A 27459-nucleotide genomic window follows, 5' to 3' on the forward strand; every position below is an offset into this window, starting at 1 on the left:
TATTCTGCTCTGGAGGCGAGTATGGGTATCAGAAAAAAACAGTCTGACTAAAACCATCTTACGCGACACTATGGATCTGGACCACGCCCATAAAATAGCCTGGCTTTCCTATGTAAGACACTTCCTCTGCGACCTGGGTCTAGAAAAATACTATCACAAGCCGGAAGAAGTGAAGGAAATATCCAAAAAGGAATTGAAACTAGCTGCTTTGAGTCATCTGGAATCCCTTAGACTGACAACAGTGATCGCGAAAAAATCAGTTACTCATGCAATAATGACACAGCAGTCTCTGAAGATCCAGCTATATCTGACCATGGAGCTTACAACTTATGAAAAGATGCTCCTAACAAGATTCAGAATGAATCTTTTTTTCAGATTAGTTTCATTTCCGGAAAAAAATAATTGGAAAACTCAGATGGAACCATGCCCATGTGACGATCTTTCACAACAGTCTACTATGCATACCCTACTGTTTTGCAAGTTCTTCCATTCCCATCGAAAAATTTGGCTAATTCCTCTATTAAGGAAATGGGGCTATAGACAATGTCGACCAGCTATGCTGGCCCTTCAAACTTTGGACTCTGAATGCACAGTGTATCATGTACTGAATTTTTTAAAGTGTATTATGAGGCATAGGAAAAACTTGTAAAATAGTGAAATAATTCTCATATTATTTAACTATTTACATGCTTCTTTTTTAACTGTTTATTTAAACATACTCTTCTTAACAAATTTTACTATGAACATTCGTATGTTATGATATCTTTTATGGTTTTATAATGTCAAAAACCGAATAAAGATTATTATTAAATAAATAAATTAAATAAATTATCTAACCCATTAAGGCCATCTTGAAATCTCACCTAGGTCCTGGTCTCCAGCTTCCATAGATTATCATTAACACTTAGTGCTTTTTGTTGCTATTTTTACTTAAAAACTTTACAAAAAACTTATCTCCAGTTCCCTCCAGTTACCTCCATTAGATGTTTCAAATTAAAATGTACTCTATTTTTATAATGTGGTTTGAGATTTTTATTGTTTGGTGTTTTGACTTTATTACTGTTTTGGTACTGCATAATACATCACACATTGCCAAAGATAAGTTTGTGGTCCGCTATGTGTTATAGCTACCAGGGTGCTGAGTTCAAGTTTATTTACTGAGTTTTGACAGGTTAGTGTTATTATTCCTTGAGAAGGGTGACTGACCATTACAAATTATAATCCACTTTCTCACACAGATTGATAAACTACTCTTTTCCAGACTTGCAGCAGAATGTTAGTTTCTCAGTCTGGATTCATCCCATTCCCCACTGAGGCTTTTTGATATCAAATTGATTGTAGCCTTAAACTGATATAATTGTCACATCACAGTTCATGTTATCTCCGTTCTGACTTCCTTATCTTGAAAATTCTATCTCACAATCTACCTAAGCTTCTTTTCATTGATTTCTTGCAACACATGCATCCGGTGGTGCCAAATAGGCCCCATCACACAATACGAATGTTGCAACATACCTTGTCCTATAGTGATCACATTCTACACTCTTACCTATAGTTACAATAATATGATATTTAATCCTAATGTGGATTTCGCATTCCTTTTTTCATTATGCCCATTGCAATATGCAATAATTTTTATGCACTCTCTTACCCATGGTGACAGTCACAATTTCCTCCTTTAGTGATCACTTGTATTTTCCCATTAATTGCACTCTCATATTCATTAGAGACACTGCTGTCCTTCGCTCCCTTTAGTGAAAGTATTACATTGTAGTCTTTTACCCTATAGTGATCACATTTTGCTTCAATCCTATAATAATCACATTGACTTTATCTCCTCATAGTTATCACAGTGAACCATCTTATTCTTCATGGATTGCATTATACCCTCTTATCCAATAATGATCATAGTTCCTCTCATAATCTGTAATGATCACCTTAATAGGAAGTTACAGTAAGTTTAGTATACCAATTAGAAATTTAAGCAATTTGTATATAAACTGAAACTAAACATTTAATATACAATTTAAATCTAGCATATAATTAACTTCATCCAAAATAATTGTTGATATTGTTTTAACAAGTACTACGTATGCAGAAGATAACACAAAAGTTAATCATGACTGCAACCACCACAATTTGAGTATGACTGCAGTGCACTGCCTACCTGTGAAACAGTAAATGATTTACCAGCCACTCACAAATCTTACCCCTAAACTTAGGTAACTACTAAAATGACAGAAAAAGAACTGCAGGTATCTCCAACATCACAAACATGTAAATTAATGTTGGTGGTCATGTATGCAGCCCTATAGCAATGACATTTTAGCATCCCAAACTTATCATGACTTCTGCATTCTCTTTCTCCATAAAATGGTTGCATCATTTCCCCTTACCTATCATCTTACACCTTCATACTGTAAAGAGTACAGGTATATATGGTGCTGGCAGCTTTGGGGTCACTGCTAATCGTAACAAATCCCTGCCTTTATAGCAGTTTGTAATCCTTCTATCCCAAGAGAATGGGATCATTATCTAACTGTCACCCCATGGAAAAATCATAGTCCCTATCCCTCAGCGTGACAGTATAATCCCTCTTTTATTAGAATGAGTACACAAGTGGGATGGGCAGAACGCTTAGAGTTTCACTCTGTGGAATTCCTCAGAGTTACATAAAAATTCCCCAAGATTCCACAATGTTCCACCAACTCGCAGAAAATATGCAAATCACGCTGCGATCTAGCACCAGTAGTGTGAACAGCACTGAAAAATCTGAGTGAACGGCACAATGCAGTGTGCAAGAGAGTGCAGCCATTCCAGTTGACTCTGCTGCTGCTTGAGTAAAATATCTACTAGAGGTAGCAAATCTACTCTAGCAGCAGCCCTCTGACAGTGACCGTTTGTGAGTGCCTGCAACAGCCCACATTAGAAAATCACACTAGGGAGCTTGCTAGCTTGCCTTTCTGGAGCCTTGCGGGAAATCCTGCCATGCAGCCATTGGCGGAATTTGGCCAGAACTCCACATTACAAAAGTAACGCAGAGTTGCCAAATTTCACCAACTCTCCGCGCGGAATGAAACATTCCACCTACCCCTGTACACAAGCCCTTTTTCGAGAATGGTGTTAACATGTAACTTTTAAGTCTCTGAGTGACATAGCGAGTCCCTTCTATCAGTGTAGCAAGATCGCCCCGATGTGCTGCACTCCATGCAAGGGCCATGACCGGTAATGCCCTCTGTCTTCAAATGCCATTTGAACTGCTGTTTTCAATGAAATATGGATAACTGGCCCAGTTTACATTACTTTAGTTATTTATTTAGATATGTGACAGAGTTTTGTAGTAAGGCTGCCACTAAAAATACTTTGGTGGGATTTGCACACAATAAAACGATTACAAAATTTTAGAATATTTCACAAACAAGCAGAAGCAGAGGTGTAATTTGCAGAAGGCTCAAGGATGATCGAAATAACGCAAATTTAGATTCTAAGAATTCTGGTAAGAAGTGAATGGTCATAATTAAGGACATTGTGACCAGCATGCCCAGGAGTATCAGCTCCTTTAACTTTGTTAGAAAACTATTGCCCCAGATGGTGGGATTTCAAGCCCATGGATGTAGGTAAAGAGGGGGACTGGGCTACAGGGAATTTAGGATACGTTTTGATTGGTTAGTTCCTCTGAAAGGATAGGCGGGGCTTATGAACAACCTCGCACATCTCACACAATGCAACCTACGTTCCTGATTTCTTGTGTGACCTGTGAAGCCCTTTTTACAGTTAAAAAAACATATAGGTTTCACTTAGTGAGTGAGGACCCTACCAGTGACAGTTCGCTAACTAGTAAAAGCTGACCTTCTGTGCGCAGATCTGCCAGAAGCAAAAAGGAAAAAAAATGTTAAACTGATGAAAAACATAAACCCATATCTCATGGCCATATTTATTTCGCCTAGCACTGTAAAGCGGGAAATTACACCCAGAAGGGCTGTCTTGCTGGTCATAAATTTCCAGTTTTTCCCTCAGTGGTGCGTATTGATGCCGCGGGACGCCTTCATATTATTGATGCATCTGCAACATGCATCACGCGGACTCCTTTGAAAGCGGTAACACTAGCTCTGGAGCAGATGGCAGCCATTGTGTTTACACATCAGCACTTCAGGATTGCATTGCCTCATGTCGGCAGTTTAGCAGAGAGCCGTAATTGAGTTTTTAATCGCTGCCACCTTGTACATTGTTTATTAAGAATGTATGAATGTTGCTCATGCCCTAGAGATGCAACATAAGGAGCAAGACCCAAAAACCTAAAATGAAGACCCTACAGAAGAGGTATAATCGTGCCTTCTACATTGAGCATGGCACAGCAATGTCTATGTAGGAGAGGGCAACGTTTTTATTTTCCCCATGTAGTGAGGCTGTTTCGTAAACTAAGGCTCTGGCCTAGCTCTACAAGGTTTGGATTTTCTACCCACGGATGCCCACACTCACTTCAGTGCACCAGCCCTTGAGCAGGAACTTAAGGTTACTCAGCCTCACACAACCCCACTTGACAAACCTGCCAATGTGGTGTCCATGATTTCTGGGTTACTAACAGTCCATTAAGTGGTTTAGGGATGTAGTGATAATTTAAACCAAAAGATGTTCTTTAGAACCAGACACACAAGTACTTTAGTAAGAGAAAAAATATATGTCTTTAAAAGGGTTTATTTCAACAGCCTCTTCCTGTTGCTTAGTTCATGAGTTATTACCGCACAGAATATAATTAAAACAAAACTAATGCATTTAACTAGTAGCGTGAATAATATGAACATTTATGACATGATTGGAATGTTCCTAGAAGCCTAGCAACCTGAAAACTACTTTCAGGCGCTACACTATGAGAGCATGGAGTAGCTAACTTGCCTCTATTGTTTCTTGGGATTCAGCACATTGCATATCTGTTCACAATGGAGAAGCTGTGATTATTAGACTTCAGCCTGAAGATAGTGTTCCTTCAGAAGAAACACACATCAGCTGGGCCCAGCTCCAATCGTCTTGGCATCAGCTCTCAGTATAACAATGGATGCTGCAGCAGTCAGGCAGGACCTCTTGTGGTAATCTGCAGTGGTGGGGCAATGAGGTGCGGTCCGCCTCGGGTGGCATGAGTTTTGGGGGTGGCGGCCTCCCCTCCTTACCAGTGGCCATCGCAAGTCAGCTGCCACACGAATAGCCAGTACTCCCCACTCTTACCTGAGGCCATCGTGGATTCCCCAGTGTCCCCCCCGCTCTCACATACGGCCGCCACAGGGCAGCAAACGCAGGGGGCGCCACAGTTGGCCAAAGGTCTAGCTACAACACTGGTAACCTGAGGCAAGGATCTCTCTGGTTCAGTAGTCAATACATAAGATAAATATAGGGTTGACCAATTACTTTTACCCTACACTAGTGTACTTTCCATTATTCCTAAGACATAGCTAGCATGAACCAGATTAATGATAATATGTCAACTAGAATGTGATGTTTACTTTGCACATTCATTATCAGATCTTGAACTGTAGATATCATAGAGCTTGTAGCAGACTTGTATTACCTTATTGAATCAGTAAAGCCATTGTTTGGAAGAACTGACACATTCACGAGTTCTGTGGAAGATAAGGACATGCTGCATGTGGGCTAAAGGCAGACAGGCTAACTTAACATGTTCAAAATGGAGTATGGCTTTGGGATTTTATGAAAAGGCAAAGTCAATAACACTTTGCCTTGAGGAAGCCAAATGAAGTTCCTCAACTTTAAGTGATTTATTGAGGCACAGAAAAGCCTCCGAAGGTACCTTGTGGATTGGACATCTGGAGTAGAAAATATTTATTCGAGATCTGCAAGCCCAGAGCCCTCCTGTTGTCACCATGTACGAGTACTGCAGTATGTCTTGCGAGATGATGACGAAGGGCAAAGGGCCAAGGAACCTTGCAGAGTAGGAATGACCTTTAGGATTTTTGCCAGTATTAGGGGTGCCATAACCGATGGTGGAGGCTCCCAAGTGGTGCCAGAAACTATCGTATTGAGCGCCCCTCTATGCAATGTTGCAAAGTGTCCCTGAACATGTCCTTTTTTACCTTTTTTACATTTGTATGCTTCATCACTCCCTTAACTCACAAAATGTAATTTAGAAAACAATTTGCGAAATTGCTGGTCAAAAGACTTCCCAAGTTCGCAAAACCCCTTTATATATTTAATGTCTTAGACTCCAAACATATTCACATAGTCAATAAGGCTCCTGTTGAAGCAGTGTTGCTACCTGTGTAGTATAATCAGGCACAACTGTACTGTTCCATGTGATAAAGGATTATCTTCTAATCAGTAACGCACAAATAAACAGGATGTTTCTATAGCGACAGATGAAAGGATGATATAAATATGACGGCCAAAAAGCAGTCTTCTCTGCCATCTGGGCAGACAATGTTGGACCTCTAAGCAAGGAAGCAGTAGAAGTGCAATCAAGGATATGTATATATAAAAGCCAAAAAATGTTTAAAAAAATGCAGCAGTCTTCAGAGCATTCAGCATCTTTAAAAAACGGATATCATCTGTAAGACATAATAGAAGTAATTCATAGGCCGCATTTATACCCACATCCATGAGCTGTAAAATTCTCTATAGTGACAAACGAGATTACCTACTCACAATATGTTTTATGCACTATTTTTAAACAATATATACTGGTAGTGCATGGCTTGTGTTGTGTGAGTTAAAGACCATATGTATGTATTGAGAGGGTAACTGTTCCTAAAGAAGGTAGTGTGTCCTTTCAAAGTGTAGTCAGATCGGGTAGAAAGTGCGGAATTTCTCCTTTTGGATATAGTGCCCTCACACACCCTTTCGAGTGTCTTGCTTCATCATGGGGCGTTGCTCCTCGTGGGGGTGGCGCTGCAGTCCCCCACGGGCCCCGCGAGAGGGCTCTTTGTCGGAGATCTTTTATTCGGAGACGCCGCAGTTGTGCATGGGGGTGTGTGGGCCTATCTAAAAGGTGGTGAGTGGTGTGTTAAAAATTACTTGATAAAGTATTTGACCTTTATTCGCAACTCTACCTAGTAACGGTTAAAATGGTGATCCTGGAGCTCCTCTTGGAAAAGAAATAAAGAGGGCAGATGTGGTGATTACTGCTGCTCTCAGGAGGGTGCATGTGAATCCTAATAAAAATTGGTCAACATGTTTCGCGCTATGAGGTGGGTCCTTAAGGGATCCCGGTGCGCTTCGTCAGGACCGATCTATAAGTGAATTAACTAAAAGTGAATGTAAGGGAACAGGTTTTCAAAAGAGGGTTGTGTGTTGTAAACCTGTGATACCTCAATAGTAGGTAAATGCAGCGTCCTCGCGCTGGTAGGTAGTCCTTCTTGTATGGATAACCTTTACCCAACCTAAAAGGGGTAGAAATACACAAAGAAAGGTACACACATGGATAGGGGAGAGAGAAAAAAATCACACAAAAATCTGGTAAACAGGATCTATTGTGATCACACTGTGACCCAGCATGAGCAGTAAAGTAAAAAAACATGCTTCAGAATTGGTTGCATGCAGGTACAGGTAACTAGTGTTGGAGCCGTATTCAACATTATGCTTTAGACTGCTATGGTGGGGTGTGAGTAATATAGGTTTTTTAACACTACTCGAGTGCCACCACTGAGTCTGCAACAACCTGTGTAAAAGGACTAGATAAAGTTCATGGCGAGAGCTTGAAATGCTATGGATTGTGAGGTTCTTTTCCAAGTATAGAGCTACATGATTCAGCCTACCCTGAAAGTATAGGGACTGGGCTCCATCAGCAGCGCGGAGTAGGCAAAAAGAGAAACTGGATAAGGAAAAACAAAGATTGTCAAGGGTGTCGATAAATTCTCATCGAAAACAGTGCGTTTAAGCTCACCTCGTTGGATACGGGTCAATACTCACGGGTGCTCTTTCGCCAAGGGTGAAGTGACCTACCCCTCCTCCGAACAACGCTGGGATGGACGAAGGAGGTTGCGGAGCCCTGTTTTTAAACCCATCAATTGGTGGTTGTTAGTTCCGGGTGGGGGCGGTCCCGAGACTCTGAGTGGTGACGTCATGACGTAGCGTCATGCGTTGCCGCTGTGATTCTGGGTTCCGCCGCACCTAATTGGTTGGTTTGTGATTTGTCAGTCTTGGTAACCATGGGGATTGTACGTAGCGTGGTATGACTGAGCTTTTCGGTTGTTATAGAGACCGGGGGTGTGTCTGACAGGGAGATGTGAGTGCATACGTAACGGGACTTCAAAGTTCCCGGCGTGTGAAAGAGGCTAAGTAGATTCTGTATGGTGTCTTATTAAGACGGGAGAGTTCGTTATTACGCCATGTAAATTCGGAAACAGAGTGGTGTCGAATCTTCTGTTATGAGCCGTGTTGGGGGTAATAAAGGACTCGTTATCTGTAGTTTCTAGAAACAGGTCTGGGAGTGGTCATACCATGATCAGTGTCTTAGAGGATCGTAATAATCTCTATAATTAGAACAATTCCTTAAAGAATAGATCCTTCTAAAATGTGTAGAGCGGACTAAAGGTGTCATATTAGCTCAACCCATGGAATTTCATCATTCAAGCCCCTGGTGTCACATCCCAATCTGTGGACCCATCGTTGCTCCTGTCTGAACAAAGTCCGTTTTGTCCAGTTAGGATTTGAGACAATGATGGTCCATCTTAAGCTGTTCGCTGTGTGTCCTTGTTCTGCGAAATGTGTCAACAGTTTCGTGTTTGTTTTGCCTCGTCTTATGGTACTCTTGTGCTCCCCTATACGAATCTTAACTGCTCTCGTGGTCATGCCTACATATCTCATGTTACAAGGGCAGACGATGGTGTAGACACAGTTGGTCGTGTTGCAATTTGTGTGTTTTGTTTGGCGCCAAGGAGTCTCGAGGCCCAAGTCGATTTCTTTTGAAACCATGGTCTCAGCACATGTAGAACAGGAGCCGCACGGATAGTGGCCTATTACTGGTGGTAGAGACCAGAGTGTTCTTTGTGGTGTAGTTTGTGGTTTTGGCCTAGTGTGAACCAGGCCACTATCCGTGCGGCTCCTGTTCTACATGTGCTGAGACCATGGTTTCAAAAGAAATCGACTTGGGCCTCGAGACTCCTTGGCGCCAAACAAAACACACAAATTGCAACACGACCAACTGTGTCTACACCATCGTCTGCCCATGAGGTCCTCACCTACGAACAAGCGGTCCTTAAAGACATTGGAGCACTGAATCAAAAGCGACCGTACGATAATCTATCAAAGGAAGAAAGGACTACACTTCGAACCATCACCGAAGACCGAGACATCATAATAAAACCGGCGGACAAGGGTGGAGCAATTGTCATCCAAGACCAAGAAATCTACGATAGAGAATGCACCCGCCAACTGGCCAATACCACATACTACGAAGTAATCACAGAGGATCCCACGAGGCGCCTTTTGACCAAGATTAAGAGCATGGTCTGTGAAGCTTCAACTGAAGGCTGGATCTCACAACAGGAAGCCAATTTTCTCATGACAGAAGACCCTCGGACCCTGTATTTCTACACACTTCCCAAGATACACAAGGGGGTGAACCCCCCTCCGGGCCGTCCGATCGTCTCTGGCATTGATTCTGTCCTGGAACCCTTAAGCAAATTCTGCGATTTCTATCTGCGCCCCCTTGTGAGTAAGACCCCCACCTACTTAAGGGACACCACAGAGGTCCTTAATCTCATCGATCTCTTCCCAAATGCAGACGAAATAGACTTCCTAGTAACAATGGACGTGGAAGCCCTCTACACGAACATACCACAGGATGCCACGTTGGAAGTATCAGAGGACACCCTCAGAAACATTAACCCTTGGCCTTACATCACCCCCATTCCATTCATTTGCGAATGTGCTTCCCTCGCTCTGAAAGAAAATTTCTTTGCCTTTAAAACCCAATTATTCCACCAGACACAAGTGGTTTAGGGATGTAGTGATAATTTAAACCAAAAGATGTTCTTTAGAACCAGACACACAAGTACTTTAGTAAGAGAAAAAATATATGTCTTTAAAAGGGTTTATTTCAACAGCCTCTTCCTGTTGCTTAGTTCATGAGTTATTACCGCACAGAATATAATTAAAACAAAACTAATGCATTTAACTAGTAGCGTGAATAATATGAACATTTATGACATGATTGGAATGTTCCTAGAAGCCTAGCAACCTGAAAACTACTTTCAGGCGCTACACTATGAGAGCATGGAGTAGCTAACTTGCCTCTATTGTTTCTTGGGATTCAGCACATTGCATATCTGTTCACAATGGAGAAGCTGTGATTATTAGACTTCAGCCTGAAGATAGTGTTCCTTCAGAAGAAACACACATCAGCTGGGCCCAGCTCCAATCGTCTTGGCATCAGCTCTCAGTATAACAATGGATGCTGCAGCAGTCAGGCAGGACCTCTTGTGGTAATCTGCAGTGGTGGGGCAATGAGGTGCGGTCTGCCTCGGGTGGCATGAGTTTTGGGGGTGGCGGCCTCCCCTCCTTACCAGTGGCCATCGCAAGTCAGCTGCCACACGAATAGCCAGTACTCCCCACTCTTACCTGAGGCCATCGTGGATTCCCCAGTGTCCCCCCCGCTCTCACATACGGCCGCCACAGGGCAGCAAACGCAGGGGGCGCCACAGTTGGCCAAAGGTCTAGCTACAACACTGGTAACCTGAGGCAAGGATCTCTCTGGTTCAGTAGTCAATACATAAGATAAATATAGGGTTGACCAATTACTTTTACCCTACACTAGTGTACTTTCCATTATTCCTAAGACATAGCTAGCATGAACCAGATTAATGATAATATGTCAACTAGAATGTGATGTTTACTTTGCACATTCATTATCAGATCTTGAACTGTAGATATCATAGAGCTTGTAGCAGACTTGTATTACCTTATTGAATCAGTAAAGCCATTGTTTGGAAGAACTGACACATTCACGAGTTCTGTGGAAGATAAGGACATGCTGCATGTGGGCTAAAGGCAGACAGGCTAACTTAACATGTTCAAAATGGAGTATGGCTTTGGGATTTTATGAAAAGGCAAAGTCAATAACACTTTGCCTTGAGGAAGCCAAATGAAGTTCCTCAACTTTAAGTGATTTATTGAGGCACAGAAAAGCCTCCGAAGGTACCTTGTGGATTGGACATCTGGAGTAGAAAATATTTATTCGAGATCTGCAAGCCCAGAGCCCTCCTGTTGTCACCATGTACGAGTACTGCAGTATGTCTTGCGAGATGATGACGAAGGGCAAAGGGCCAAGGAACCTTGCAGAGTAGGAATGACCTTTAGGATTTTTGCCAGTATTAGGGGTGCCATAACCGATGGTGGAGGCTCCCAAGTGGTGCCAGAAACTATCGTATTGAGCGCCCCTCTATGCAATGTTGCAAAGTGTCCCTGAACATGTCCTTTTTTACCTTTTTTACATTTGTATGCTTCATCACTCCCTTAACTCACAAAATGTAATTTAGAAAACAATTTGCGAAATTGCTGGTCAAAAGACTTCCCAAGTTCGCAAAACCCCTTTATATATTTAATGTCTTAGACTCCAAACATATTCACATAGTCAATAAGGCTCCTGTTGAAGCAGTGTTGCTACCTGTGTAGTATAATCAGGCACAACTGTACTGTTCCATGTGATAAAGGATTATCTTCTAATCAGTAACGCACAAATAAACAGGATGTTTCTATAGCGACAGATGAAAGGATGATATAAATATGACGGCCAAAAAGCAGTCTTCTCTGCCATCTGGGCAGACAATGTTGGACCTCTAAGCAAGGAAGCAGTAGAAGTGCAATCAAGGATATGTATATATAAAAGCCAAAAAATGTTTAAAAAAATGCAGCAGTCTTCAGAGCATTCAGCATCTTTAAAAAACGGATATCATCTGTAAGACATAATAGAAGTAATTCATAGGCCGCATTTATACCCACATCCATGAGCTGTAAAATTCTCTATAGTGACAAACGAGATTACCTACTCACAATATGTTTTATGCACTATTTTTAAACAATATATACTGGTAGTGCATGGCTTGTGTTGTGTGAGTTAAAGACCATATGTATGTATTGAGAGGGTAACTGTTCCTAAAGAAGGTAGTGTGTCCTTTCAAAGTGTAGTCAGATCGGGTAGAAAGTGCGGAATTTCTCCTTTTGGATATAGTGCCCTCACACACCCTTTCGAGTGTCTTGCTTCATCATGGGGCGTTGCTCCTCGTGGGGGTGGCGCTGCAGTCCCCCACGGGCCCCGCGAGAGGGCTCTTTGTCGGAGATCTTTTATTCGGAGACGCCGCAGTTGTGCATGGGGGTGTGTGGGCCTATCTAAAAGGTGGTGAGTGGTGTGTTAAAAATTACTTGATAAAGTATTTGACCTTTATTCGCAACTCTACCTAGTAACGGTTAAAATGGTGATCCTGGAGCTCCTCTTGGAAAAGAAATAAAGAGGGCAGATGTGGTGATTACTGCTGCTCTCAGGAGGGTGCATGTGAATCCTAATAAAAATTGGTCAACATGTTTCGCGCTATGAGGTGGGTCCTTAAGGGATCCCGGTGCGCTTCGTCAGGACCGATCTATAAGTGAATTAACTAAAAGTGAATGTAAGGGAACAGGTTTTCAAAAGAGGGTTGTGTGTTGTAAACCTGTGATACCTCAATAGTAGGTAAATGCAGCGTCCTCGCGCTGGTAGGTAGTCCTTCTTGTATGGATAACCTTTACCCAACCTAAAAGGGGTAGAAATACACAAAGAAAGGTACACACATGGATAGGGGAGAGAGAAAAAAATCACACAAAAATCTGGTAAACAGGATCTATTGTGATCACACTGTGACCCAGCATGAGCAGTAAAGTAAAAAAACATGCTTCAGAATTGGTTGCATGCAGGTACAGGTAACTAGTGTTGGAGCCGTATTCAACATTATGCTTTAGACTGCTATGGTGGGGTGTGAGTAATATAGGTTTTTTAACACTACTCGAGTGCCACCACTGAGTCTGCAACAACCTGTGTAAAAGGACTAGATAAAGTTCATGGCGAGAGCTTGAAATGCTATGGATTGTGAGGTTCTTTTCCAAGTATAGAGCTACATGATTCAGCCTACCCTGAAAGTATAGGGACTGGGCTCCATCAGCAGCGCGGAGTAGGCAAAAAGAGAAACTGGATAAGGAAAAACAAAGATTGTCAAGGGTGTCGATAAATTCTCATCGAAAACAGTGCGTTTAAGCTCACCTCGTTGGATACGGGTCAATACTCACGGGTGCTCTTTCGCCAAGGGTGAAGTGACCTACCCCTCCTCCGAACAACGCTGGGATGGACGAAGGAGGTTGCGGAGCCCTGTTTTTAAACCCATCAATTGGTGGTTGTTAGTTCCGGGTGGGGGCGGTCCCGAGACTCTGAGTGGTGACGTCATGACGTAGCGTCATGCGTTGCCGCGGTGATTCTGGGTTCCGCCGCACCTAATTGGTTGGTTTGTGATTTGTCAGTCTTGGTAACCATGGGGATTGTACGTAGCGTGGTATGACTGAGCTTTTCGGTTGTTATAGAGACCGGGGGTGTGTCTGACAGGGAGATGTGAGTGCATACGTAACGGGACTTCAAAGTTCCCGGCGTGTGAAAGAGGCTAAGTAGATTCTGTATGGTGTCTTATTAAGACGGGAGAGTTCGTTATTACGCCATGTAAATTCGGAAACAGAGTGGTGTCGAATCTTCTGTTATGAGCCGTGTTGGGGGTAATAAAGGACTCGTTATCTGTAGTTTCTAGAAACAGGTCTGGGAGTGGTCATACCATGATCAGTGTCTTAGAGGATCGTAATAATCTCTATAATTAGAACAATTCCTTAAAGAATAGATCCTTCTAAAATGTGTAGAGCGGACTAAAGGTGTCATATTAGCTCAACCCATGGAATTTCATCATTCAAGCCCCTGGTGTCACATCCCAATCTGTGGACCCATCGTTGCTCCTGTCTGAACAAAGTCCGTTTTGTCCAGTTAGGATTTGAGACAATGATGGTCCATCTTAAGCTGTTCGCTGTGTGTCCTTGTTCTGCGAAATGTGTCAACAGTTTCGTGTTTGTTTTGCCTCGTCTTATGGTACTCTTGTGCTCCCCTATACGAATCTTAACTGCTCTCGTGGTCATGCCTACATATCTCATGTTACAAGGGCAGACGATGGTGTAGACACAGTTGGTCGTGTTGCAATTTGTGTGTTTTGTTTGGCGCCAAGGAGTCTCGAGGCCCAAGTCGATTTCTTTTGAAACCATGGTCTCAGCACATGTAGAACAGGAGCCGCACGGATAGTGGCCTATTACTGGTGGTAGAGACCAGAGTGTTCTTTGTGGTGTAGTTTGTGGTTTTGGCCTAGTGTGAACCAGGCCACTATCCGTGCGGCTCCTGTTCTTGGCTATCCAGGACAATGGATGGGACCACCACCCATGTGGCATATACCTCCCAATCATCATCTTCTGCCGACTCATTTTCAACAATTCCCGAACCCACCTTTTCACAACAGAGGGAGGGGCAAAGGAAGAGGCAGAAGAAGAGGAAATTACAAGAAGGTACAATGGCAAGACCAGGAACCAATGACGCTACGGAGCCAGACCAGAGGTCAGAGACCTTAGTGGTGAACCTTTCATCAAGACCACTAACAGACAAAGAGATCACGCTACTGGAAAAGGGGTTGGGATTTGTCCCCACACCCAGAGAAGATCCCTTTAGGCTCCATCAAGAACTCCATCAGTTCTTCAGAAAAGTTAGACTGAAGGCCTTTTTCCAAGGTAAACCGGACAACTCTTCCACGGAGACTGGTCTGAAGAAACCTTCAAAGTTCACACCAACAACCGCTATGACACCACATGAGGTCCTCACCTACGAACAAGCGGTCCTTAAAGACATTGGAGCACTGAATCAAAAGCGACCGTACGATAATCTATCAAAGGAAGAAAGGACTACACTTCGAACCATCACCGAAGACCGAGACATCATAATAAAACCGGCGGACAAGGGTGGAGCAATTGTCATCCAAGACCAAGAAATCTACGATAGAGAATGCACCCGCCAACTGGCCAATACCACATACTACGAAGTAATCACAGAGGATCCCACGAGGCGCCTTTTGACCAAGATTAAGAGCATGGTCTGTGAAGCTTCAACTGAAGGCTGGATCTCACAACAGGAAGCCAATTTTCTCATGACAGAAGACCCTCGGACCCTGTATTTCTACACACTTCCCAAGATACACAAGGGGGTGAACCCCCCTCCGGGCCGTCCGATCGTCTCTGGCATTGATTCTGTCCTGGAACCCTTAAGCAAATTCTGCGATTTCTATCTGCGCCCCCTTGTGAGTAAGACCCCCACCTACTTAAGGGACACCACAGAGGTCCTTAATCTCATCGATCTCTTCCCAAATGCAGACGAAATAGACTTCCTAGTAACAATGGACGTGGAAGCCCTCTACACGAACATACCACAGGATGCCACGTTGGAAGTATCAGAGGACACCCTCAGAAACATTAACCCTTGGCCTTACATCACCCCCATTCCATTCATTTGCGAATGTGCTTCCCTCGCTCTGAAAGAAAATTTCTTTGCCTTTAAAACCCAATTATTCCACCAGATACAAGGCACGAGCATGGGAAGCACATTCGCGCCGAGTCTGGCATGCCTGTACATGGCTCATTTTGAGGAACAACACATTCTAGGAGAGAACAACCCCTTTAATGAGCATATTCTTCTATGGCGCCGTTATATTGACGATGTCATTTTATTCTGGCGAGGGACTGAAGAACAATGCATGGAATTCTGCAATTGGGTTAACAATCTCAATCCTTACCTGAAATTTACCAGCACAAGATCACGCCAGAAAATTCCTTTTCTAGATCTCCTTATATCATTGGAGAATGGTTGCCTACACACGACCAACTACAAGAAGCCGACAGACAGGAACAATCTCCTGGTCTATGACAGTCACCACCCTAGAGCACTCAGGAATAACCTCCCAGTTGGCCAATTCCTACGTCTGCGGAGGAATTGTGACACCAGAAAGGAATTTGAAATACAGTCTTATCTTCTCAGTAACAACCTGGCTCAACGACAATACCCTAAAAACATCATTCGCCAAGCCCATAAGCGAGCCAGGAACAGCCCCAGGGAATCTCTTCTTGAAATAAAAGAAAAATCTGCATTAGACACCATGACGTGTGTAACAACTTTCACACCTAGTTCCAACAATGTACGAAAAGCCATCAAGAAACATTGGTCTATATTGAATTCAGGATCATTTGACCCTGGTCCACCACCTTTGTTCGCATTTAGACGAACGCAGAACTTGAGAGACCACCTGGTTCACACTAGGCCAAAACCACAAACTACACCACAAAGAACACTCTGGTCTCTACCACCAGTAATAGGCCACTATCCGTGCGGCTCCTGTTCTACATGTGCTGAGACCATGGTTTCAAAAGAAATCGACTTGGGCCTCGAGACTCCTTGGCGCCAAACAAAACACACAAATTGCAACACGACCAACTGTGTCTACACCATCGTCTGCCCTTGTAACATGAGATATGTAGGCATGACCACGAGAGCAGTTAAGATTCGTATAGGGGAGCACAAGAGTACCATAAGACGAGGCAAAACAAACACGAAACTGTTGACACATTTCGCAGAACAAGGACACACAGCGAACAGCTTAAGATGGACCATCATTGTCTCAAATCCTAACTGGACAAAACGGACTTTGTTCAGACAGGAGCAACGATGGGTCCACAGATTGGGATGTGACACCAGGGGCTTGAATGATGAAATTCCATGGGTTGAGCTAATATGACACCTTTAGTCCGCTCTACACATTTTAGAAGGATCTATTCTTTAAGGAATTGTTCTAATTATAGAGATTATTACGATCCTCTAAGACACTGATCATGGTATGACCACTCCCAGACCTGTTTCTAGAAACTACAGATAACGAGTCCTTTATTACCCCCAACACGGCTCATAACAGAAGATTCGACACCACTCTGTTTCCGAATTTACATGGCGTAATAACGAACTCTCCCGTCTTAATAAGACACCATACAGAATCTACTTAGCCTCTTTCACACGCCGGGAACTTTGAAGTCCCGTTACGTATGCACTCACATCTCCCTGTCAGACACACCCCCGGTCTCTATAACAACCGAAAAGCTCAGTCATACCACGCTACGTACAATCCCCATGGTTACCAAGACTGACAAATCACAAACCAACCAATTAGGTGCGGCGGAACCCAGAATCACCGCGGCAACGCATGACGCTACGTCATGACGTCACCACTCAGAGTCTCGGGACCGCCCCCACCCGGAACTAACAACCACCAATTGATGGGTTTAAAAACAGGGCTCCGCAACCTCCTTCGTCCATCCCAGCGTTGTTCGGAGGAGGGGTAGGTCACTTCACCCTTGGCGAAAGAGCACCCGTGAGTATTGACCCGTATCCAACGAGGTGAGCTTAAACGCACTGTTTTCGATGAGAATTTATCGACACCCTTGACAATCTTTGTTTTTCCTTATCCAGTTTCTCTTTTTGCCTACTCCGCGCTGCTGATGGAGCCCAGTCCCTATACTTTCAGGGTAGGCTGAATCATGTAGTTCTATACTTGGAAAAGAACCTCACAATCCATAGCATTTCAAGCTCTCGCCATGAACTTTATCTAGTCCTTTTACACAGGTTGTTGCAGACTCAGTGGTGGCACTCGAGTAGTGTTAAAAAACCTATATTACTCACACCCCACCATAGCAGTCTAAAGCATAATGTTGAATACGGCTCCAACACTAGTTACCTGTACCTGCATGCAACCAATTCTGAAGCATGTTTTTTTACTTTACTGCTCATGCTGGGTCACAGTGTGATCACAATAGATCCTGTTTACCAGATTTTTGTGTGATTTTTTTCTCTCTCCCCTATCCATGTGTGTACCTTTCTTTGTGTATTTCTACCCCTTTTAGGTTGGGTAAAGGTTATCCATACAAGAAGGACTACCTACCAGCGCGAGGACGCTGCATTTACCTACTATTGAGGTATCACAGGTTTACAACACACAACCCTCTTTTGAAAACCTGTTCCCTTACATTCACTTTTGGTTAATTCACTTATAGATCGGTCCTGACGAAGCGCACCGGGATCCCTTAAGGACCCACCTCATAGCGCGAAACATGTTGACCAATTTTTATTAGGATTCACATGCACCCTCCTGAGAGCAGCAGTAATCACCACATCTGCCCTCTTTATTTCTTTTCCAAGAGGAGCTCCAGGATCACCATTTTAACCGTTACTAGGTAGAGTTGCGAATAAAGGTCAAATACTTTATCAAGTAATTTTTAACACACCACTCACCACCTTTTAGATAGGCCCACACACCCCCATGCACAACTGCGGCGTCTCCGAATAAAAGATCTCCGACAAAGAGCCCTCTCGCGGGGCCCGTGGGGGACTGCAGCGCCACCCCCACGAGGAGCAACGCCCCATGATGAAGCAAGACACTCGAAAGGGTGTGTGAGGGCACTATATCCAAAAGGAGAAATTCCCCATTTTCTACCCGATCTGACTACACTTTGAAAGGACACACTACCTTCTTTAGGAACAGTTACCCTCTCAATACATACACGTGATTCTGAGGGAGCACGGGTACTGGACCTATTTCCAATTACGCTCCCGGTCCCCCCCTCTTTTTGTAGCATAAGTTAAAGACCATAACCATAACATGAGGTTTGTCACATATAAGCAAGAAATATAACTCAATTTTTAACTGTGTTTCTATATTGAATATCAGTGTCTGTGAGTTGGTGGGCCTTTCTTGTAGGTGAATGTGTGCAAAAAATACAATAAATAAATAACCATCATCAGTTACACAAATGTAAAAGATTATTTAGAAAGGTTATCATTTCATCCTACATTTTATCCTGCACAAACAACGTGGCCCAGTCAATAATTTTATAAATAACATCCTCCTGTATTAAACGCAAACATTTAATCATTTTATTAATCTTTCAACTCTCTCTGTCATCACTCAAACTAATTATCTTTCTTAAAACAAAACCTCATTATTGTTTCTAATTCCATCTAAACTAAAATACAATCACTTGGCATATGTCTGACATAATACTTTGGCACTTTTCTGCCATAATAAGAGGGATAGACTAGTTTCTATTTAAATGTAAATGTAAATTTGATACTTGTATAGCGCACTACTCACCTGCAAGGGTCTCAAGACGCTTGTACGAATACCGCTGTGAAACCCATCCTGGCTTTCCTTGTGAGGCATCCACTCCTGGGCACCCCCAAGGTGGAGGCCAGGCATCCTTAGCGTTGTGGGAGCCGTTGTGGAGATTAAGCAAGCTATTGCCCAGAGTTGCACTCCATGATTGGAATAGGCACCGAGGAAAGAATTATCAGGTCCGTGGAATTTTTGAGCCCAAGACCCGCCGAGGCAGGGAATGGAACCCTGGTCCCGGGCTAGACCTCTGCATCAGGGTCTGCCGCTCTAATCATTGAGCCACACTTCTCCACTCATTGAGCCACACTTCTGTCCAATATAGCCCACAATTGGTGTGTGATCTTGTTATTATGCAATGATTAGCACAGGCATAGTAACAAGCGTTGGCAACAGTGGTGGCCGACATGACTCGTGGTTGGCAGGGCGGGCGAAGGAGAGTGAGGGGAGTTCGCAGGGGTGTGGTTTCGGAATGAAAACAAATTCGATTTTTTTTTACACTTAACGTCTTTGCTCCTTGCTTCTGCTCTCCTCGTGGGACTCGAGGAACAGGAAGCCAGTGAGAATAGACAGGCGCCCGTGATTTGTGACTGTTAAGCACCCAGGCTCCCCATACCAATCAAAAATCTGTAATGGAGCGTTGTGATTGGTTTTGAGCGTCTTGGTTCTGGTTCGATGCTCAACCAGAGAATGGGGGCCTGGGCTTGTTCTCCACACAGGCTGTAATGCAGCCTGAATGGAGAACGAGGAAAGTACGCATGACTGGTTTGGGCAGCCCAAGAGAGGGCCAACCAACCAGTCATTGCGCACTTAGAAGTGGGCAAACCACTCCTTCCCTGCCCTGCTCCGAAAACAAAGCAGCCCCACCAACCCGCCCGTCCGCATAGGAAAAATAAAATGACAATAAATGATTATCATTTTGTAATTCCTTTACTTTACACTGCTCAAAAGCAGTGGGTCGAAGCTCCTCCGCCATAGCGGAGGGGCTGCTACTGGTTGGCAATGCCAATTTGTCATTTTATAAGGCATTCTATAATTGCTTGCAAGTTGCAGAAGGAATGCCGAACCTGGCCCCCTGAATGTCAGCTCCGCTTGTGAATTCCAGATCATGTGTTCTGCCTTGGTGGTGCCCTGCGTTCAGAGTGCATCCTCAGTGCTCAAAAGTACAAGCCCCCCAGAGTGCTCGGGAAGTTTTAAAGTGGGGTTCTTCTTTGATGTGCACCATGCAGTGAAATCCAATGTTCCCTTTCAATTGAACAGCATATGTTCTCCTAGGCACCATCAGTGTCACAATTAAATTCAATAGAGCCACAAGGTAGCCACCTTCAGTGAAATTAATATTCAATTCCAGGGGAATTGAAAAATGTAAGGAAGGGCTGCATGCAAGTTGTTGCCTCCACCAAACAGCTTCAACCTGATCAAAATTAATTCTGCATTGGGGGAAATATTGCAGCTCTTCTTGAGAATAGTGAGATGAAGTTAGGCATGGATAACACCCTTACAAAGCCAATTGAAAAAGCTTTGGGATGATAATGACGTACTGATATTGAGCCCAGCTGGTTTACTGAGGTCAGTGAGAAGTTAAGCAAGACACCAATTCAAATGTTTTCCATATTGAACCATTAAAGCTTAATAAGCATACACAATGAGGAAACTAGCACATCTTCACACAGAAAATAAACCGATGACAAGTTCCCATTTCTCTCCGTGGGATTTAGGTCTATTTGTATATTTTTGTTATTTTGATGACTCTGGAATGAGCAAGAAGCCATTTGGAAGAGAAAGCGATTTCAATAGCTGCCTGTAACCAATCAATAATAGACAATTAATACTTTTTAATGGTGTTTCAGGTGTAATCAGTCATGGCCCAAGAGGTCATTTTAATTACTTTCTATGACTAATTAATGAATGACCAGGGAGGGGGGGGCTTTGAATAATTTCTATAATTATTCATTATAACACCATGACTGTTGCTGAAAGACTTTTCGCCGTTGATGGATTGGCTTCAGAATGTCATTTTAATGGCCACAAAGGCATATCGTAGGGGCTTTCAGCGATTTGTCTGTGTTTTATCACGCAATGTAACACTTAAATTGCCAATTAGTAATTGGGAATATGAATGTGCGAAATGTCTTAAAATGATCAATCAAGGTTCAAACCTAGTGATGTTCGACTGACTTCCAATCACCGATCATGGTGGATGATCATGATCTTTGAGTGACGTGCCATGACTAATTAGTGAGGAACTATGTAAATTACTTGAGAGATTTGCCATGCTAATCAGTGATAAAACACAAGGGGTCTTGATATATAAATAAAATAGCTGAGTAGAGGTTCTAATCAAGTAACCAAAGAAAGTTCCAAGCAAATTTTCAAAGAGTTAGATCTTAGTGTTAGGATGACTGAGAACAGAGGTACTGAAGACCAGGTGCATTGGAGGGTGCCAGCTGAATGATAGGCTGCCCTGGATAAGCAGGATAACCAGGGTTGTTTTAATGTATAATTTAAAAAGTTCATCAGGAAATACCATGTTGTAATGATCAGGCAAAAAAAGTTATTGTTCGGCTCTGAGATCTGACTGATTTCTGCAGCGCAATAAATTACTCTGATGATACAAAGAGTCTGCACTGTTCTATGCTACGTGATGTCAGTGAAATGTATGATAATAAGTCATTATGCCCCACTACACCATTACCATACAGTGTGGCACTCCAGGTCACCAGTACTTGTTCACATGCAGATCTGCTACTATTACCTACAAGTACATGCCATTGTTTGTTTTAGGAGGTGCTTTGTTGGTGCTAACCCATCCTTCATGAATGTCTCAAACTGGGCACAATATCTGTCCTTAGCTCTTCCTCACCCCGCTAAACAACAATTGTGAACACTTTAATATATACCAAATGAGGAATAACCATGTCATAGGGATGTGGTGTATGTGTAAATGGGGGAAATGCTAGAGTGCGGAGAGCATTCATTGGTGCATAGTGAGAATCGCAATCCATAGGCCAGCAGTCTGGCGGCATTCTCGTCCAAAGTTTCTTTGATTACTACAAAAGTGAAGTGTTATTATCAGTGATTTGAGTGCACCCATGCACACATGCCACTGACACCCTCCTTGGCTGTCATTGCCACCTTTCCACTTGCCTTCCTCCATATCCCACTGCTCCAAACATCACAGCTCAACCAACAGCTGACGCCCTTCACACCACACTGCTCAATTCCTTGCTGTATCTTCATTCATCACAGTGCTGCACACACAAGTAAATACACACACACACACACGCATGCACACACACACACACTCACACCAACTTGAAATGGTAGAACGCAAAAACACTTTAAAGCTCATGCCAAAATAATGTACACTTTAAATACACTCTAGGATTCTAAAATGCCTAATCACGAAGAGCAAGCAAAAATAATTCAGCTATACTAAAATTATGAAATAAACATTAGGGTGATACAACAATATCTGTCACTGACCCTTGGATCCAGTTTTCGATTACCTAAAATAGCCATTAAAATAACGGAAATGTGCAGGAGAAACAAACAGGGGTGGCTGGTGTCCACGGGTGAGATGGGCGTCGCCCTGCCACCCTGTGGGACTAAATATAAATGCCTGCAGGAACACTGAGCAGCTAGCACCAATACATTGTGCTGGCTGGCTGTTCCTGACAAACGTGCAAATCTGTTGTTTTATTAACCCCTTCGGCGCTCATGACGGAACGGTTCCATCATGAGCGTCGGTTGAGTTGTGCTCATGACGGAACCATTCCGTCATGACCACGCCCGCGCAAGAAACGGTCAGCGCTGAGCGGGAATCGGCGCCGCATCGAAGGGGTTAAAGGGGTAGGGGAGGATGGACCTTGCTCTGCGCATGCTTGTGGCTGGGCGAAGATTTCTTGGACCTGGAGCCAGAAAGCAGGGCAGTGAGGATACACTTGTGGGTGCAGCCTGTGTCTCACTGCTAGAATAACATCCTGATTTTGGGCATTTTTAGCTTGGCCAAGGGAGGAGTTGGAGGCCCTCCATTAATCTCAATTGATGTGGGTGGGGCAGTCCAGCAGGTTTAGAGATATGTGGGGGTGTGGCAGTGCCTTTGCATCTTCCACCAGACCCAGCAACAGTTGCAACGTGCTTGTTGTTTTGCAAACGATTGGTTGCTGGGATCTGGGGGAGGAGTCCAAAGACCAAATCTAGTACTTTCTAGTTTCAGTTTGCCTTTTTGTGGCTGCGTGCTATATCGTTGCTTGCACGCTGTCTCTGCAACTCTGCACTGCTGCAGTCCTGGTCGGAGGTCCTGGAGCCCCATTGAGGAGGAGTGGACAACAACAGTCACAACAGAAAGGTTGGCAACTATGCGAGACTTTGACAACAACCTCCTAATTATAGGGGCACTGTGAAGTGTTTTGTCACCTGTGACTCGAGCACGATTGATGAGGCCCTGTCATGGTGGCTTACAGGCTTGGTGGGGACGCAAATAACAATCAGGGTCGGTTAATTTACTGGGTGCTCGTGCTCGCACTGTTATTAGCTTTTCAGAAAGAATTTAAGAACAACTTACTGTCACAGAGTAAATGAAGCTGGTAAATTGCGCGCGGCGGGTGTGTGATGAAATGCCCCCTTTGCTTGGGTGAGGTCTAATACCGGTATACTGCTCTGTCACCCAGTCCTTTAAATCCCCTGCCCCAACCCCTCAGGGGGCACTTTGTGAGCTGTGCTCAGGCCCCAGGCAGAGCTGATTTCATGGGAAAGCTGCACATGGTGCTGCGCGGTGTGGTACTTTAAATTCTGGACCCGTGTTATAAACATCGTCGTATCATGACGATTTTGGTATCAGCAGACCGAGAATGATCAGAATACTATGCACAAGCATTTTCGTCATATTCGGGTGACAAAATCACCCTGAAATCAGAGTTTTTGTCCTGAACCCTCGGTTTTCCATTGAACGGAAGCCATTTTGTGATTGCCCTCACATAGGCCAATGACTAAGGCCAAAAACGAGTCTTTGCTGACTCCTCTGTGACCTGGGCAAGCTGACTCCACTGCCTGAAGCCAAACCTGTTCGGCCAGTTCCTTTCCCAGTGGCCAATGTGATTAGTATCAAGGCACAGCATATCATAAAACCTTTCATCACACACAAACCATGCCTAATATTACACACACCTGTCCCTGTTTCTTACTTTATGACTTGCTTTATGAGGAGGAGGTGCCCGTTTTTATTGGGGGTCCGTCGATATCTGATGAAAGTACTGAACCTTGCCGGGTAATTGATTGAGGGCTGGACAAACTGAAATATGGGCATGTCATCATGACTCTGCTTTTTCTTTGTAGTGAAAATATGTGAATAGTCAACTGTAAAATAAGGAATGTTTGCCTAAAGCATAATATTTTGTATAAAAGAGAAGGCTGGCTTTGTAAGTTTGAGCAGTCTCCTGAGAATATACACCGTGTTGTACTTCTAGGATACCTGTTACTGGTTGCAGCCAATAAATACGATCTTTGACTTCACCAAGAAGACTCTGCGTTTCTGTAGTCTGAAACAGGAAGAACTCGAAGTCTTAGGGTGTGTTCCCTGGCACCGCTGGGTTCTGAAAAACCCAGTACTTCAGTTGGCGCCCAACGGTGGGCGATTTCAGTGGTACCGGTCCAAGCCAGAGGTTCGTGAGGAGTTTTGTGTGAAAATTCTGGAGGAAGGCCGCCACTTCATCGACCCCTGTATGTCGACGTGGTCCGAAAGTCTTTGCTGCGAGGTTCCCCGCTTCCCGACGGCTACGAAGGACTGCTGCCCTGACTATCGCCCTGTTTTGGACCCTTGATGATTGGTAGAGCGAAACGATAGACGAGTCTTCTGGTGACGTCATCGATACCTCAGTTAAGTATAAGTGGAGCGTCTCCCAGTCCTTAGTTTGGTTCTTAGTTTGGTATCCCTTTGGGATCTTTGATTTGGAACTTGCAAGTACCAAAGCCGAGGGACTCGTGTATTCACGAGACTATCGTATTCGATAATCCTTTGAAGTTTGAAGCTAGACTAGAGAGCGAAGATGCCTGGTTTTAGCAGACTTGGAAATTTGTTTTGTCTTAATTGTAATAGGGATTCCCGATTGGAGGACTCGTGTCCGGTTCCTCCGATTGGAACTCCAACCTATGAACTATATGTGAAACATGGCGTAGGCCCCATCACATATAATGAAGTATGGATCCGATACACCAGGAAAGATGGTGCTTTAAAATGGCCCCAATATGGTAGTTTTGACACAGAGATTCTGGATAATCTGGAGGTCAAACTTTTTAAGAAGAAAGCCCGGCCGGCGATGTTTGACTCTTTCCGCCTATGGCGTAAGGAAGCCAAACAGAAGGAAATTAAATTAGCAAAGAGAAATAAGAGAGAAAAGGGTATCTCGATAATGCAAGCTGCTATGCAGTTTAAAGATAATGAAGAAGAACAGATGAGTGAGCAGTTGCACAGGCAACGTAAAATGGTGATCGATAAATGTTATCCAGTTTTGCCGCTTCTTCAGAAAGATGCAGCAAAAGAAATTGAGAAAGATCCTTTAATGTCACACTTGTTGAGTTCGCCACCCCCTTTTGCGCAGAGTGCTACAGCACCTCTGCAACCTTTAGTTGTGCAACCTCCGGTTATTGTGCCTCAGGTTCTTCCACAGCCGCCAGCTCCTCTTCTGTTGGCTCCTACTCCTATGGCGCAGCCCCCTCAAGGGCAGCCGACTTTGCTACCTGCTTCATCTGCACTCCCTACGACTTTGTCTACTATATCGACTGCCTCTTCTGGTGTTCTTCCTGATACTGCCTCTGTGTCTGCATCTGCGTCTGCCTTGCCTCCCTCTGTTTTTCCTCCTGTTCTTTTGTCAACTTCTCCTTCTATCCGGCAGAGAATGACTGATACTGTTGCTAGCATTATATTTCCTCTCTTCGGGTCAGCTGGTGTGACCCCTGATTCGGAGCGTAAGCAGTCGCGTAGTCAACTGCCTGATTCTCGAGAGAGAGAAGTGTTTGACCATATGGCGCGTAAATGGGTTACTTTCCCTTTTAAATATGATGTAGAGTCTGTTATGGATGTCTTCCATCAATGGGACGCACCAAAACAAAGATACATTTTTGAGAAAATGTGTGCTTTCCTTTGTGAGGATTTGGAGGATAATGAGTTAGAAACAAATCCGCCTGAGTTGTGCCGTGTACGGTTTGAGTTTTCAAAGGGCACGATTGTGGGTTCCGATGTTGAGAAAGCAGTTGCGACGTTGTTGTCCTTTAGGAATAAGGATCCTTCTCAGTCACTGTTTGAACATGACTCCTCAGTTAGAAGAAAAGTGCGACAGTACCCAATGAGAGAAGTCCCTCCGGTATGGAAGGACGCCGTTGTGGCTGATGCTGTTAATAACATTGCTGCTGCTCCAGCCCATTTTCAGCGTGTTTGGGTACATGTTCCTTGGAAGCGAGCTGAAGTTTTAGCCCTTAAGCAGACTTTGCCTGACCCCCGTAAAAACCCTGCAGGGTATTATAAGGAATTATCACAGACTGAAGACTCATGCATTATGAATTTAGCTGACATAGACATGTTATTTGGGAATGTTGTTCCACAGCCTTTGTGGGGATTGATTCGCCATGCAGATCACGCACAAGAATTAGGTGACACATGGGCTAATATTAGTACTGCAAATGATAGACAAGTTGGTGGTGCCAAGCCTGAGCCTTTGGTAGCAGAACTTCCTGCTAGGATCATTAATTACATGAAGACTTTAATGCCTGCGATGCGTGTGAATTGGGATAAATTGTCTGCATGTAAGCAGAAGAAAGATGAAACAGTGTCTGATTTCTTCACCAGGTTTGAGGAAACGTTTATCGACCACAGTGGTCAAGATATGAGTACAGAAGGTGGTCAACGGTTGTTCGTTGACAAGTTTGTGCACAATTTGCTTCCCGAGCTGTGTAAGAAATTGAAAGATTCAGAGAGTTCTTAGGCCGTTTCCTCTTCAGCACAAATATTGGCTACGGCACAGTAATACGAAAATAGGGATAAAGATGAGAAGGATAGAGCAGAAAAGAGAACTAAAGAATTGAAGACGAAGGTTCTTTTACCACAGGCGTATCCGCCACGTGGTGGTCAGAGTAACTATCAGCAACCTCAACAGTTTCAGAGAAACTCGCAAAGGTTCGAGTATTCTCAACCACGTGTTCCTGTAGGTCCCAA

At 43.8% G+C, this 27459-nt stretch overlaps 1 protein-coding gene across 4 annotated transcripts in view; it reads right to left on the bottom strand.

Annotated features, from left to right (window-relative positions):
• Nucleotides 1–27459, bottom strand: part of PTPRT (protein tyrosine phosphatase receptor type T) — a 1546842-nt gene that overhangs the window by 1106208 nt on the left and 413175 nt on the right. The window lies entirely within an intron of this gene.

Source organism: Triturus cristatus, chromosome 7 (assembly GCF_964204655.1).
Source record: "Triturus cristatus chromosome 7, aTriCri1.1, whole genome shotgun sequence".
Lineage (NCBI taxonomy): Eukaryota > Metazoa > Chordata > Amphibia > Caudata > Salamandridae > Triturus > Triturus cristatus.